Here is a 17,785-nt window from a genome sequence, read left to right on the forward strand (position 1 = left end):
GTGGAGCTTCTCACAGGGGAGAAGCCGAACTCAATGCCAAGTCAGGAAAGAAACGGAACTTTATTCAGTACTTCAACTTCAGCATTGGAAAATAATGATCTTATTGGGATTTTTGGATTTTCAAGCAGCTGATGAAGCTGAGATGGATGAGATTGAAACTGTTGCTGAGCTTGCTAAAAGATGTCTGAATAGCATAGGAGTAAACCCGCCCATCATGAAGGAGTGTCAGAGGAGCTTGCTAAGCTGAAATCCTTAATCAGAAATCATGGGCCCAGCAAAATAGCGAAGAGACAGAGCACTTGCTAGGCCAATCATCACAATCTTTCCGCAACAACGCAAGTCCTCCACGAGTCAATCCCAAACTGTCATATCCTTCGAGATTGAAAACTACACCGATAGCCATTTAAATTGGAATTCGCCAAGGAAACATGCTGCACTTTCGGAAGGCAAGAAACTGTTGTCAAGCGTGTACTAAATAGATTTGTTTGATTAAGTTGCAAGCTTTATTGGTAGTGATTGAGTATTATTGTCTCCAGGATCCTGCAAAGCTCAACATGTTTCTAGGATTTATCCTTCATTTTTTCATCATGTAAAATAAAAATCGTGGGGGCTTACAGGATAAAGATAATAATAAATGCGATTAATTTACCTTGCATGGTAGATTTTGTGGAACCAAGGACCGAAATGCCATTCCTGAGAGATGTGATATAAAGATTCATAATATAAAGCGATCAACATGATTTAGGACGCATGCTAGACCAATTCAACGTAGCACTTAATTTGACTTTGTAGATTGTAGCGGACTTTCTGGACTTCAATAGGAACCCCATCATTAGGTTCATTATTCAACGATTGCATTCCTCACGGAGAAGAGTGTGATTTGCCTGGCAAAGATTATATCTCCACTATTTTTCTGACCGCACAAGCATTCATTGAAGTGCTGTTAGCCTAGATAACTCGTCAGATACTTCATGCTTGGGCCTATTTACACCCTGCTATTTGTGCATCTATTTTGCAAGCCCAGCAAACATTTTTATCTCCTACCGGTTCTTCTTTAGCTACCTCAAAATCTAAATTTTAAGGAGATTGATTGTTTTTCCAAATGATGAGATGAAAATGAATGTTACACTTCTCTCCAGGCATTAGAGTTTGGCTTATGTTCCTGTCAGAAGTTCCACACGAGAACTGCTCCGAAGCTGAAGACGTCACTCTTTACTGTTAAATTACCTTAGTATTTTTTTTTTGCTATATTCAGCTTCACCTAGTGAAATCAGCTATGAAGCTCCAAAATCAGCTATCTTTACTGTTGAAATCTTGACCCTCCCATAAACGAAATTGAGCCCACCGGTTTGCTAAAGAATGCAAATAATCAAGGCTGCAAGTGCAGTCCCAGCAGCTACTCTCGAACGGTTTTGTCCGAGTTAAACTCAATCCACTTTGAGACTTTTATCTGGATATGATGAAAAGTGGTTCCTGTTAAGCAGATGAATTTGTTAACTCACTACAGAGTAAAACCGGCCACTAAACACTTGGTCTGAAACAACCCAAATAGTCCACTCAATGAGTAGCTTTTAACCACGTTCTTGCGATTGACCACCTCCCTTGTAGCCAATTTCATGCTGAAATTCTCGGTTCACTCATGAGCCTGTCCTTCTACTACACCCTTAAACTTCTTGACTGCAAGTGACATGGCCCTACCGTTAATTCAAATAAACATGGTAAAACTCCTTTTTATACGCAGCACACAAAACCACCTTGGCCAAGTTTCTTGGTGATCATCATAATTTTGTTCGTTGCTTTTGCCACCTCTGACTTTACTCTAAATCCTTTCTCAAGCTGCCCATGCTTTAAAACCATACCCCCATCTAATTTCTCAGTTCTCATACTAGGAGTAGGGTGTGTGTATGTGTGTAGGGACGGATCAATTAATATTTTTAATCTACAATTATAGGGAAAAACTTATCAAAACTGTTAATTAGATGGTATCTTTGAAGCATATATAAAAGGTGAATTATCTAATCACAAGAATCTCAAAATCCCAAATGTTTGTTTATAAAGAAGTTATTTTTGATTTTTTTCCGCCATGTTAAGAAATTCAGCATGGGTAGTAGTGAATCAAATAAGCCGATAACTGCCAAATTTACATGTAGAATCCAAGAATTAATTGTGTGCTAGCTGCCCGGAGGGCTGAAGACTAGATTACCTGAAGCTACTGCTGGCGATACCACAGATGACCATCTTTCTTTAGTTCTGATATAATATTGCCTTGATCAATGAGGCAACCTTTCAAAGATACTGTGGCACAATCTTTTTAAAATATGATTTTCCAAGATTTTTTTTCGACTATACTATTTTCCAAATAAAATTTTTTTTTCAACAATACTATTTCACAAATAAGTTAGTACCTCATCATGCAATCTATCCAAAAATAACAAGTTTCTAGCTAAACATAACTCCTATGTTATGGCATGCAATGGATAGACATATCAAATCAACAATCTCCATACTAGCTGAAAACTTCAAACAACAATCTGTTCACAAAAAGAAAACAAAGCAAAAAATCATGATGTGATGTTTTGTATTAAAGGGATAGGGAAAAAGCCTAGAAACCCCTTGAAGGCTTAGATGTAGGAATAAACTTAAATGAGGGGTATAGTAGTAATTGGATTAAATAGTTGATAAATATAAATAGGAAGTAAAAAAAAAAAATAATAATAGAAATCTGATTTTGAGAGGAAGAGAATCGGCAGAAGTGAGAAAGGAAAGAAGAAGAAGAGAAAAGAGGGGAAATAAGGGAAAAAGGAAGAGAATTGGAGGAAATAAGTGAAAAAAGGTTAAGATTAGGTTGTTTAATATGTATAATATGTTACATTCAAACTTTAATTTCAGTTTTGATGAATGTTAGGGTTTTGAGAATTTGTGTTTGGGTTTAATTGATGAATTAAATTGAAGGTTAGGGGTTGATTGTTGTGGTAATTGATGATTTAGTTGATTATTGGAAGATTATGATGATTTTGAGTTATAGAATTGTGGTAAATGGTGAAATTTGAGTTAGAAGATCAGGGGAGAACAGTGGGGGTTTCTGTTAAAATCTGGACTGGAGGTTGAAGATTGACGAAAATTCAATTTGGTCCCTTCAATTTCCGAAAATTACAAGTTTTTTTAGTCCCCGAACTTTGGAAAATTACAAATTGGTCCCTGGAGGCATATTTCCGAGATTCTGAACAGAAATAACATATGAATTATGGACCATAATTACTGTATAGAATAAGATAATTTTAACACTTTCAATTTAGTCCTCCAATTTGACAAAAAGTACGATTTGACCTAAAAATTTAGTAAAATTTCCAGAATTGATCCCTAGGGCAATAAATTGAGGTTTCTGAACAGAACTGAGGATGATTTAAGGACAAAATTCCAGTAATAATTAATATTTTCAGTTTGGTCCCTTCATTAGATGAAAATTACCAATTTGGCCCTAAAAATATTGATAAATTCCAGATTAGTCCCTAGCTGCGATATTAGCTTTGCAGATTAGTTTGATGAATAATTAAGGGTTACTGTAGTGAATTATTATCAATTTTATTACTTGTTTTATTATGGATTAGATTTCGGGAAAACGTAGATTTTTGGGTTTTTAAGAAAATTGACTAGTTAGGTTTAAAAATCATAGGGTTACAGTATACACCTTAGTTAAGAAATGTATTAAATAGGTTAAATGTTCTTTCGAGTCGTTTCTTGAATATGTCCTTTGTATTCAGATAATCCTGATATTCTACCAGGCGGTGACGTCAGTAGGATTTCTTCAGTGTCTGCTTTTGCTTCTGTTTTGCTTTTGAGTCAGGTGAGTGGATAATTTTCCATATGCATGAGAAAATAGTATATAAATATTTGATTTGTTAATATGAGATTGGATCATGCGTTCTTGATAAGTATATACTTGATTATTATCTTGGGTATGATAAAGCATGATCAATTATTGAATTCTGAATTTTGATATGAACCAGTATGTATTTTTGAAGTGAATTCTGAATTGATAGCTCCTCATTTGAGTGATGTCATGAGTTGAGCTTTGAGTATGAATATGTTTGTTTGATTATGATTATGAACCTATGGTATGTCAGTCAAATACCCATTGCTAACAGGGTAGTGTTAGTCTTTGTGCACATCGTATCTGAACCCTAGTGGTCGGGGGAGACACCACCTGTGTGGACTGATCATCCAACAGTACCGGAGCCTCATGCTCATTGCATTTTTGATTTTCTGACGAGTTCTACCATATGATATTCTTGTTATGGCCTATTTGATAAACCTTCGTATAAGAACTAAAGCCATACTTGAATATATATTCTCATTGCTATATTACCTCGTGTGTGTATATTGAACGTTATCTACTCACTGAGTTGTTGAACTCACCCTCTCATTATTTTATCATTTTCAGGCCTTATAGCTTGATAGCGGGTTACTTTTGTTTGAACTTTCCGAACCTGCCTTTTGATTTTGTAATTTGTATCTTTCTTTTTTATGTCAAGTAGTGCTCCCAACTATGAAATTATATGAGCTTCTTGTATTAAGACAAATCGAATTATATTATGAAGTTAGTTTGTTGTTTATTGCTGCGTTGAACAACTCTGATTGAGTTTTGAAGGATAAGATTGTATGTAAGTTTGGGTTCGCAATAGGTTGGAACCTTGGAGGGGTAACCTTGCCTATGTGCCGGTCATTGATCCGGGCAATCGGGTCGTGACAAACTTGGTATCAGAGCTTTAGGTTAAAGAAACAATAATATAATTCAATTTCATAATAAGTGGAGCATTAGGATCCGTATTGTTCTTGTTTGTTGTTTTTTAAATTTTAAATTCTCATCAAGTATGTCTTCTTCCTTGTTGATAGATATGCTTTCCTATAATTCTGTGATAATCATCATGCTATTTGTTTCCAGGCCGGATGACTTCAAGTGCTTCTCACATTTTTAGAAATGTTGAGGAATAGACGAACAACTGTTAGAGTAAATGATAATAAAGATGATGTCCGTATTATGAAGTTTAGAAATGCAAGGTATAGAAGCGTGGGGAAATACACCCACACCTAAACATTCGTATTGTTTGCTCTTTGAATCAAAAATATTATTTAATACGAGAGAGCAACTCATTCGTTGTGTGTCCCCATATTTTGGCCATGAGGTTAGATAAGCAACCAACTTTATTAAGATTGCCCATTTCAGTCTCCACTCCTTAGATGAGTTAATATTAGTAAAGTATGTGTATCTGGGATTGTTGTGAAATAGAGATTGTAAGATAAGTTCTTTATGGGAGACTTAAATGTCTTATATATAGTTGATTTTGATGTGATTTTAGGAATGGTTTGGTTGGCTAAGCATAGGGCTTCGGTAAATTGTTGGGGTAAAGAAAATATGTTTGATTCTAGATCAAGAAGTTGGGTTGGTATTTCAAGGAGATAAGATTGGGTCTCCATCAATTATGTTGTCGGCTATCTCGAGGAAAATGGCCCGAAAAGGGGTACAGTGCTATTAGCATATATATAGTGGATGTAAGAGAAAGAAAGTTCCCCCAGTTAGAGGAAGTCCCTATAGTAAGAGAGTTTATCGATGTCTTTCCTGCATGACTTACCTGGATTGCCTCCGTATAGGGAGATTTGAGTTCTGTATTGATTTGGTTCCGGGCACTGAACCAATATCAATGGCACCATATAGAATGGCTCTCCAGCAGAATTGAGGGAGTTAAGGAGCAGCTGCAGTGATTTATTGGATAAAAAAGTTCATTCGACCAAGTGTGTCCCCTTGGGGAGCTCCAGTGTTGTTTGTGAAGAAGAAAGATGGGTCATTGAGGTTGTGTATAGATTATAGGCAATTGAATCGGTGTGACAGTTCGAATAGATACCCACTCCCTCGTATAGATGATTTGTTTGATCAGTTACAGGGAGCTCAGTTCTTTTTCTAAGATCGATCTTCGATCTGGGTTATCATCAATTGAGGATTAGGGTGAGGACATTTCAAAGACAGCTTTTTTAGAACTCGTATGGTACATTATGAGTTTTTAGTGATGTCTTTGGGTTGACGAATGCACCAGCAGCTTTTATGACTTGATGAATAGAGTGTTGGCCAATTTTTTGATCGATTTTGTGATAGTTTTTATTGATGATATTTTTGGTGTATTCGAAGGTCTAGAGAGGAGCATGAGCAACATTTGAATTGGTGCTTCAAACTCTGCGAGATCAGTCAGTTGTATGGCAAGTTCTCAAAGGAGTGAGTTTTGGTTGGAGAGTGTAGCATTTCTTGGGCATTGTAGTGTCAAGGAATGGGATTGAGGTTGATCCTCAAAAGATTGAAGCAGTTAAGCAGTGGCTTAGGCCTACTTCGGCGACAGAGATTAGAAGTTTTTTAGGTTTGGCCCGGCTACTATCGTAGGTTTGTGGAGAACTTTTCTCGAATTTCTGCACCATTGACTAAGTTAACGCAGAAAAAATGTTAAGTTTCAGTGGTCTGAAGCTTGTGAGAAAAGTTTCTTAGAGTTGAAGGAGAGATTGACTACAGCGCCTATTCTAGCAGTACCATCAGGTTCTGGTGGTTACACAGTGTATTGTGATGCTTTCGAGAGTGGGGTTAGGATGTGTTCAATGCAACATGGCAAGGTTATTGCTTATGCTTCACGGCAGCTGAAGAAGCATGAACAGAACTATCCTTACACATGATTTAGAGATAGGGCTGTAATTTTTGCTTTGAAGATTTGGAGGCACTACTTGTATGTGAAACTTGTGAGATCTTTACAGATCACAAGAGTTTTGAAATACATCTTTCAGCAGAGGGATCTAAACCTGAGGCAGAGGAGATGGATGGAACTGCTGAAGGATTATGATTGTACCATACAATAACCACCCGGGTAGGGCAAATGTAGTTGCCGATGCTTTGAGTAGAAAATCATTCAGGAGCTTAGCTCATATTCAGGAAGGTACGAAGACCTCTGATTAGGGAGCTGCATGAGTTAGTGGATGAAAGAGTCAAATTTGATCTTAGTGAAAGCTGGATCAATGCATTGCTCATTTTCAGGTTAAGGTCAGATTTGTTTGATAAAATAAAAGCAGCTCCCCCCGCAGAAGAAAGATGATTCACTACTCAGGATTAGAAATGAGGTTGAGCAGTGGTAAAGCTGTAGGTTTTGTGATTGTGATGATGATGTGTTGAGATATAGGGATAGGCTTTGTGTACCTGATGTTGATGATCTGAGGAGAGAATTGATGATAGAGGCACATCAGACAGTTTACACAATGCATCCAGTTCCACAAAGATGTATAAAGACCTTAAAGTGTGTTATTGGTGGAATAGGATGAAGGCTGATGTAGCAAATTTTGTTTCTAGGTGGTTTGACCTGTCAGAGGGTAAAGGGTGAACACCAGAAACCTCCTGGATTGTTACAACCATTGTTGATTCCAGAATGGAAGTGGGAAAGGATCCACAATGGACTTTTTGACAGGAATTGCCTAGGATCAGGAGGGTTATGATTCGATATGGGTGATTGTTGACAGGTTGACAAAATCAGCCCCATTTTTCTGCCAGTTAAGATTACTTATGAATATGCAAAGTTGGCGGAATTGTTTATTAGTGAAATTGTTACGGTGCATGGAGTGCCAATCTCGATAGTGTCTGATAGAGGTCCACAGTTTACATCGCGGTTTTTGGGTGAAATTTCAAGAAGCTATGGTACTAAGGTAGAGCAGTTGAGTACAGCTTTTCACCCTCAGACAGACGGTCAGTCTGAGAGGACTATTCAGACCTTGGAGGATATGTTAAGGGCTTGTGTTATGGATTTTTGGAGTTAGTTGGAGTAAGTTCCTATCCATTAGTTGGAATTTGCTTACAACAACATTATCAGGCTAGCATAGAGATGGCACCTTATGAAAGCTTTTGATGGCCGAAAGTGATAGATCACCGGTTTGTTGGTTTGAGGTGGTGAGAAGAGGCTAATAGGACCGGAGTTGATTCAGATTACCCTCAGAGAAGTTAGAGGTATTAGAAGAAGCTTCAAACAGCTCAGAGTAGACTAAGACAAAAAGTTACGCGGATAAAAGAAGGCGTGACTTAGAGTTTTCAGTGGGTGATTGTGTGTTCTTAAAAGATATCACCTACAAAAGAGTATTCAGGTTTGGGAAGAAAGGCGAAGTTGAGTCCTCGATTCATTGGACCGTATGAGATTCTGGAGAGAGTTGGGGTCGTGCTTATAGGTTAGCATTACCACCAAACTTGTCTGCTATTCATCCGGTATTTCATGTTTCCATGTTAAGGAAAATATATGTCAGATCCATCACATGTATTGAGGTTCATCCCATTGACTTGAGGGATGATATGGTTTATGAGGTGCAACCGGAAGCTAATAGTGACGACAAGTGAGGAAGCTTAGGTCGAAGACATAGCTTCAGTGAAAGTGAAATGGAAAAGGCCATTCACGTGAGAAGCGACATGGGAGCTTGAGGATAAGATGCGTGAGGAGTATCCTCATCTTTCGATAATTTCGAGGTAAGTATCAATCTTTTCTATTAAGTTAGCGAGGACGAAACTTTTATAAGGTGGGGAGATTGTTGATGTTTGTATTAAAGGGATAGGAAAAGCCTAGAAACCCCTTGAAGCTTAGATGTAGGAATAAATTAAATGAGGGATAGTAGTAATTGGATAAATAGTTGATAATATAAATAGGGAAGTAAAAAAAAAAAATAATAATAGAAATCTGATTTTGAGAGGAAGAGAATCGCAGAAGTGAGAAAGGAAAGAAGAAGAAGAAAAAGACGGGAAAATAAGGAAAAGGAAGAGATAATTGATGAGAAATAAGTGAAAAAGGGTAATTTAAGTTGTTTCATATGTATAATATGTTAATTCAACTTTAATTTTTCAGTTTTTGATGATCTATGTTAGGGTTTTGAGAATTTGTGTTTGGGTTTTAATTGATGAATTAAATTGAAGGTTAGGGGTTGATTGTTTGTGGGTTAATTGATGATTTTAGTTGATTATGGAAGATTATGATGATTTTGAGTTATAGAATTGTGTAAATTGGTGAAATTTGAGTTAGAAATCAGGGGAGAACAGTGGGGTTTCTGTTAAAATCTGGACTGGAGGTTGAAGATGACGAAAATTCAATTTGGTCCCTCAATTTCCAGAAAATTACAGTTTAGTCCCCGAACTTTGGAAAATTACAAAATTGGTCCCTGGAGCATATTCCGAGATTCTGAACAGAATAACATATGAATTATGGACATAATTACTGTATAGATAAGAGAATTTAACACTTTCAATTTAGTCCTCCAATTTGACCAAAAAGTACGATTTGATCTAAAAATTTAGTAAAACTCCAGAATGATCCCTAAAGCATAATGAGGTTCCTGAACAGAACCCTGAGGATTATATTAATAAGGTCAGAATTTCAGTATAATTCATGGATTTATGACAAATTTCATTTGTCCCTCATTTGATAAAAGTTACAATTTGGCCCTAAAAATATAGAAAAATTCCCAGATTAGTCCCTATCTGTAATATTAGCTTTGCAGATTAGTTTGATGAATAATTAAGGTTATTTAGTGAATTATTACCAATTTTATTAGTTGTTTTTATTATGATTAGATTTCGGGAAAACCGTTAGATTTTGGTTTTAAGAAAATTGACTATAATATATAGGGTTACGGAATACACCCTTAGTTAAGTGTATTAAATAGATTAAATGTTCTTTCGAGTCGTTTTTGAATATGTTTCCCTTTGTATTCAGATAATCCTGATATTCATATCCGGCAGGACGTCAGTAGGAATTTCCTTCGGTTTCAGCTTTGTGCCTGTCTTTCTTTTGTTTTGCTTTTGAGTCAGGTGAGTGGATAATTTTTCCATATGCATGAGAAATATTATAAATATTTGATCTTGTTAATATGAATTGGATCATGCTTCTTGATAATGTATATTGATGATTATTATCCTTGATATGATAAAGCATTGATCAATTATTGAATCTGAATTCTTGATATGAACCTAATATGATTTCAAGTGAATTCTGAAATTGATAGCTCCTCATTTGGGATGATGTGCATGAGTTGAGCTTTGAGATATGAATATGTTTATCGAGATTATATTATGAACCCTATGGTATGTCAGTTCAGAATACCCATGCTAACAGTTGGTAGTGTTAGTCTTTGTGCACATGTCTACTTGAAACCCTAGTTGGTCGGGGGAGTCACCAACCTGTGTGGACTGATCATCCCACAGTACGGAGCCTCATGCTCATTGGCATTTTGATTTTCTGACGACAGTTTTACCATATGATATTCTTGTTATGGCCTATTTGATAAACCTTCGTATAAGAACTAAAGCCATACTTGTATATATATTTCTCATTGCTATATTACCTCGTGTATGTATATTGAACGTTATCTACTCACTGAGTTGTTGAAACTCCACCCTCTCATTTATTTATCCTTTTCAGGCTTATAGCTTGATAGCAGGTTACTTTTGTTGAACCTTCCGAACCTGCCTTTTGTTGAATTTGTACCTTCCTTTTTATGTCAAGTTAGTGCTCCAAAACTATGAATTATAACTCTTGTATTAAGACAATTACATTATATTTTATAAAGTTGTTTGTTGTTCAATGTTCTGCGTTAAACCTACTGATTGAGTTGTTTAAAGGATTGTATGTAAGTTTGGGTTTCGCATAGGTTTGGAACCCCTTGAGAAACCTTGCCTATGTGCCGGTCATGATCCGGTAATTCGGGTGTCCGTGACAATTACCATTGAATATATTATAGCATCTTATTCATGATTTATCTGGGATTCTGCCAGCCTAGTGTTTTGCAAGAGAGAGAAGTCTTTCCGAGGTGGTTGATCCAGAATTGAGGTCAGAGTATTCTTCAGGGAGGCTATGGTGATACTAATGTCGCTCTCTTATCACCAACGCGTCCCCAACTCTTAGGCCTACAAGGTCTCAAGTTGCGAGCATGCTCGAAGGTCAAACTTCTGTGAGGACTTTCTTTCTGATCCTGGGTTTTTCCGCGATCAACACAAAATATAAGGCTATAAGAAACCATTTCTGGCAGAATCCAAGCCAACTTATAAACGGATCATACTGTTCTGATTCCACAAAACTCTTACGGAGAACCAGGCCATCTGGCTAGAAGTTAGTTCAGTTAAATCTAAGTAGTAAATGTTGTATCATATATTTATCTTGAAATAATTTGCAGATTCCAAATTCATATGTTAAAAATTCAATTCGTTTTTTTTTTTTTCAGATCAGTTTTTGTTTATTCCAATGATAATGAATATCATGCCGAACTACGAGGAAACAAACTCACTGGATCTGTTCCTCAATGACTTCTGGAAACGAAACAAGAATGTTGTGTCTGTTTCTGCAAGATTTATATTTCGACTTGAAGTTCTGCTTTTAACCCAAAGATGTCATACTTCAGAAGTTACCATAAAAAAAAATTCTTAATTCAAGAACTTCACTTTGGGATCTATCTCTATAAAAACTTCACTTGGGAAAAGCTCCTGTCCAGTTGAGTGTTCTCGAGGGAGGTGTAAAGTGATTATTAAAAATGTTTCTTCTTTTTTTCAGAAGAAAGCCTAGATCTGCTTATTTTAGGAAGCAGATGGAAAACCATTTTTATTACTACTGCAGGAACGTAGCGGAGATTACCACCATCAACAATCAAATAGTAAAAATCTTGATCATTACTTCAAATATTTGTTATAACATGTTCCAAAGAAATTTTTCCATTTCTTCAAATATTTGATATGAGATGGCCGATTGAAATATAGTTTTTCATTGTTCTCATCTATCTAGCTAGCTTGATAGTAGAAGACAGGCATGATAATTTTAAGCACTCAGAACGAATTTATTTAGACAAATTATGAAACACTTTGATTCTTATTAGTCCTAAAATCAGATCCAAATATGAGCTTTCATAATCCAAAAACAAGGCTATCAGTTTACTTTAATCAAAACAAACTTGATGTCAATAAGGATTGAGGAACGTGCAACAATGGAAAATATAGAATCTGATATCTGGAAATGGTGTTATCTTCCAAATAATCTCTAATACTCAATTAAAGAAAAACAAGAAAACACCAGCCAAAATTGTTTGGATGTGACAAGAAACAGAGAATACATGAATAGACATATAATGATGTTGACGAAAAGCATTGCACCACATCTTCTTCTTTGATCTCTTAGTATCGGTTCAACAATTAGTCATTCAGTTGCATATATCATTTGTTGATTGATTCAGAATGCTCCTAACTTAGTTGCGACACATGAAACGGTGACATTAGTGAGAGAAGATGACAAGTTGAAAAAACGAGATTTGTACGTGGTTAGAAAACAGAAAAATTAGATTTCTGTTAGCATTGTAATTAATAGTAAATAATACATGATGAAATTCAGTATGATTATTCATCATACCAAAGGTACTGTGGATCATGTTTAATTCTAAACCCTTAGAGTTCTCCTCTGTTATGTCAAAAAATGGGAGCATAATATCTATTGATATTTTAATGACTACTCTAAAAGATCTAGGGTGTAATTGCTAAGATAAAAGTTGACGTGATTGTCACCTTCAAGCAATGAAAAGCCTTGAATTGAAGAATAGCAAAAGAGTAAGAAGCAATCACTTAAGAATTGGCGAGTCCGACAAGTATACAAAAAATTACTAAGGCACATCATGCTGTCAGGAATACAATGCAATAAAAAGGTTGTAAAATGTATGAACAAATATTTTTAAAAAGAGCATGTTTTTATATTTTTACAAGCTGATTGTCAAAGACTTTTGAGCTAAAAAAGAAGTTAACATGACTTGTTTATCGCGGTGATTATCATCAATAGTTTTAGAGTTGAAAGCTTCATATAAAATATGATATAGTTTTCTTACTCTGATTTACTTTAAATTAAGAGTATTTGGTTGTCTTGCTCTACTTTTTTTTAGGCTAAAGAGTACGAGAAATGCTCTAAAAGAATACAAGATCTTGTCTATGAATAGGCAACACAGGAAAATTACAACAAAGCAAGATTAAAATCAAAAACCACCCTATATTTGGTTGTCTTATTTTATACCTCATGATAAGAAAAATAAATTAAAACGAGAGCATGAAAAGCATATTCTTATTGCTAATCTCTATGTTTATGATATCATGTATTGGACTAGTCTTTCTAAGTTTTACAAGGGAAAAAAAACATTGACTAGTGTTAAATGCTAAGATACTAGCTAAGCTCGTTGACTAGTGTTAATGTTGAGATACTAGGCAAGCAAATGGAGATCGAGGCTAAAGTTTCACAAAACAGTGCAAGATGTTCAGCTGAAGCTTGTTTAAGAAAAAATGTGTGTTGTTGATAGTGTTAAAAAATACAGTTGAAAAAATAACATTACAGTATTGCAATAAAAAGATAAAAAAGATAACTAAAAGCATCAATTAAAGTATAATTATCTTAATTTAAATTTAATTATTTCCGTTGAATATTGTAAGAATCTTGATCATCAAAAGCTTTCGAAAATCCACTAAAAAAGGATCCTTAAAACAAAAAACGTACTGAACGCCCATTTTTTTTTTCTAGTTCAAATAAAAATACAAAACATTAAATTTTTAAAATCACCACAACATATAATAAGAAAATGAAACATCTTAGAATTAATTTGTCATCAGGCAAAGTCCATCCTGATTTCATCCTCTTCTTCTTCTTTAGCGCCTGCAGATCAAATAAACATTGATTAAAAATTGATTTTTGAAGTAATTTTCAAAAAAAAAAATAGCAATTGAGTAGAAGATAACAACGAAATGAACAAAACTATAAATGAGTTGAGTTTATTCATTAAGCAACACAAAATAAAATAAGTTCCTACCTTATCAATATAAGAATCCTGCTTACAAATTCTACAACTTGATCATTGATTTTAATATAACCAAAGTACTATGAATGAAACAAAATTAGTGGTTAACTATAGAAAATAAAAAAAAAGGGAGGAGGAGGACAGAAAGTAAGATTTACCCATGACTAGAGAGCACTCATCTAGTATTTGATGCCATGTCCCTAGCAAGTCATGCATTCTTGCACAGCACTACCACCATCAATTCTTTCCAATAAGCAACATTTTCTAGTCTATCAAGAATTGAAGTGGCCCTTGTCGAGTGTGTTGTCTGTTTATTTCTTTAATTATCCCCTCCTCGATAAACGATTCTATCAACACCCCCTTTTCAATCTTATGACGTTCATCGAATAATGCACAATATACAAAACATTGTTGTGCTGAATCATCTAAACAATCTAACTCAATCTTAATATCTGGAACATCTGATCTTTCATGTCCCAAAAAAATTTGTTAATTCTTTCAATCTCTTCAAATGTAATCCTCCACTCATGTAGGTCATCCACTCCCTTCAAACTTTCTGCTAATGTAACAATTCTTAAAGGCAAAACCAGCACATTCCCCTTGCAACATCTGCAGCAAATTCGTTTCCACTTCTGGAGAAAGTGGTTTGTCATGTCCAAGCTTCCTGTGAACAAAGTCCAGGATTCTTCATCAGAAAGAGTATCCAGTACTTATATTTGTTTCGCTATTCATCTGCCGAGACAAACTATTTCTGATCGAGTTGTCATAATGAGCTTGGATCCTTTTAATGGATAGGAATCCCCACTTCTTGGGCTCAAAAAGAATTCTCCACAAATCATCTAAAATGAGAATCCATTTATGTTTCTTCACGAGTTCTTTTGCTAATTTGACAGCATCTAGATAGATCATCGTCTTTTGCTTGAAAGATCTAAATGAAGATATTAAGCAATAAGATCTTGCAGATTCTTCAATCTTGAAACCTTTAGGCACATTCACCCAATAAATATTATGAGAAATATCTCGTGCTTTCTAGAAGTCCCATTGCGGATATGTTGCAGCATTGTCGTTTTACCAACTCCCCCCCATTCCGTAAATGCCAATGGTTGAGACTTCATCATCCATTAACCAAGACCGTTATCACCTTCATATCCTGTTCAAATGCTCGACCCACTAGCATTAGTAGAGCTGGCACTTGTGACCGGGCTGCACTAATCTGTCCACTACCTGTTCTTCTCCATTAATCTAGCTCGTTCTGTGGGAAGGAAAATAGGTGTTTAGGATCAGTTTAGGTGAACTCCAATAAAGCATGGATTATAAAAACAAGCAAAGAGCAATTGATTGAAACTATTAATGATCCTAACTCCAAAGATTCAAACAATAGTTCCATGTGAAAAAAACAACCATGGTAAGATAAAAATAAAAAAATAGAAAAAACAAGAAAAAAGAAAAGTAGAATATACCTTCCAAGCAAGCAAGAACGAATGTTGAACTCCAGATGAGATGATTCAATTCAATCAGAAAACGAAGCACAGATCACGAGAAAGGTTTCAAGAAATTTGGTGAGGGAAATTGGGAAATTTTGAAGTACTTCTGCTTGTGTCAAGTTGGTAGCAAAGGATTTAATTTTGGATACGCTTTGACGTTTGATCAAGAGAAAGGACGGAGAGAGAGGAATTAATAATGAGACAACGATATTTCTATAGGAAGTTATTTATTTAAGAACTAATTAAAGCAGGAAGTATTGTTTTTGCTAAACAATGACTCCTTAATTGATTATTTCGCTGAGTTCCTTTTATTTCTGGCCAAGTGATTTTCCTTGGAGTTTCTGGCCAAGTGAATAAAACAAACTAATATATAAAATTCTATTCTGTGTTTTCTATATTATTTCAGCACTTTCTCAATGGTGGCTACATGATAAGATCTAACAAGCATGGTAATCCCGAAATTAAGGATGGCTTCTATTATTAAGGACTATACAAAAATAATTACTCTTCTATTCTTCATGCGCCACGTAACAGCCAGGAAAGAGATTCAAAGGAAATAGACATCTTAGTGCCTTCCACAGATCCTTAGTTTCATTTCTTTGCAGGTATTTCTTTCTTGTGATATTGTCTTGTGTACGAGAAACATGCTGCTACCTTTGTTTTGGAGTGCAAGACGTTGTAATGATTCTGCAGGATGTGTTTAACCAAAACTCTACTTTCACCTCTGCATGGTCAGAGCTTCTTGCCTCAAGTGCTTGTCCAGAATTTGAACCACCTGCTGTTTCAAACTTGATTGTTTGAGCAGGGATGGACTTGTATATTCTGTCTTTTTTTTGTCCAGCTTCTGGTATCACTCTGTTTAGAGTGTTGAGGTAACCTCCTTCATGGTCTTAATTATCACCTTAGTGTTAATCATCATTTTGTCATTTTATCCTCTAAAAAATGACAGTTATTTCTCTCTGATGAAGCACAACTTGTTGGGTTGAACTCAGCTCTGTATCTCCCAAATGAGTTAGTATCAAGCTTGCGCGGAAAATAGATGTAATCTACGGTAAAAGAGAAAGCATGATTTCTGAATGTTTGAATTCTTGTGATGCTTAATTTGGTGTGGTAGTTTGGAGAAAAAAGTGAAGAGCAAGACAAAAATATAGTATTGCTTGGAGGTTAGATTTCATAACCTCCTTACTGATTAACCCTCCACCAATTAAAATCCAAGCGAACATGTTTCGAATGGTTCCTGTGACCAAACATTACCTTTCAAGATTCGTGAACATATGGAAGGATTTAGACAACCATGAAGAGAAAAGTAAAGTGAAGTCACAGAGAGAATGAAGAGGGGGGAGAGAGCCGTGGTTTTTAGAGAGAAAGATAGTTAAAGGGAAAACGCGGGAGAGTTCGTTACAAGTTCAACTGATATAACTGAAATTTATAACAAAAATGATATAGTAAACAGGAAAATAAAAATGTTATAGAGGAAAGGAGGAAAGATTTTTCTGACTAAGTTCCGATTATAAAATATTATTCGAAGCAGGAAAATATTTTCAGAAAAACAACAAACATGGAAAAATGTTTATGCTCTTGTATGACTGCAATTGTTCTTTTTGTATTTTTTCTAATTGCCAGTGAATTGTGATTTTAAGAAAACTGTTTTCACTACAAAATAATAATGCATTTTCTGCATGCAAATGTACAGAAGCTAAGCAAAAAAATATCCATTCAAACTTTATACAATACATTCAGCACAAGAAATTACATTACTCCAACAAAACTACACCTAGTCAAGCGTCAAAATTAGTTGCCTAAGTCTATACAGCATCTTCACAGACTAGGAGATGAGCCAACACCAATCACCATTGATCCATTTGTTTATGAAGTCATTCCACAGAGGCCCCCGTAATCGATTCTCGTAATGAGAAAGCCATGTGATCCTGAATGGAGGAAGCCAGCTGTATATCAGACTCTTCATCAAATCTGGCAATTCTGCCACAGCCATCTCCATCACATTATGCAAAACAACCAATCATCTTTGCCTTCGCGCCTGATGTAATTATTAACACGCATGCAGCAAATAACTATGATCCCTACTGGACATGAAATCCCATATTGAGAGGGGGCAACTTAAGAAATAAGGAAATCGTGTTTTCAGCACATCGAAAGAACACCTGAGAATGGTGTTTCTAAGGGAAAAAAAAGAATGTCGGTGATTAAATAGTTCCTGTGGATTTCTGGCAGCTGATTGGCACCTCTAAATCATTGAAGGTGATATCGGACTCCTGGGTATGGAGCAATAAATCCTTCCAGATTTGAAACCCGTTGTCAACTATGTAGTATTTTCCTGCAAAGAACGGAGTGGGAGGTAACGTAACCCAGAAAAAAGCTAGAGAAAATAGAGTTCCAAGTTGAAAGAGAGGGCTCGTGCGCGCGGAATGCAATTATAG

Source organism: Populus alba, chromosome 6 (assembly GCF_005239225.2).
Source record: "Populus alba chromosome 6, ASM523922v2, whole genome shotgun sequence".
Classification (NCBI taxonomy): Eukaryota; Viridiplantae; Streptophyta; class Magnoliopsida; order Malpighiales; family Salicaceae; genus Populus; species Populus alba.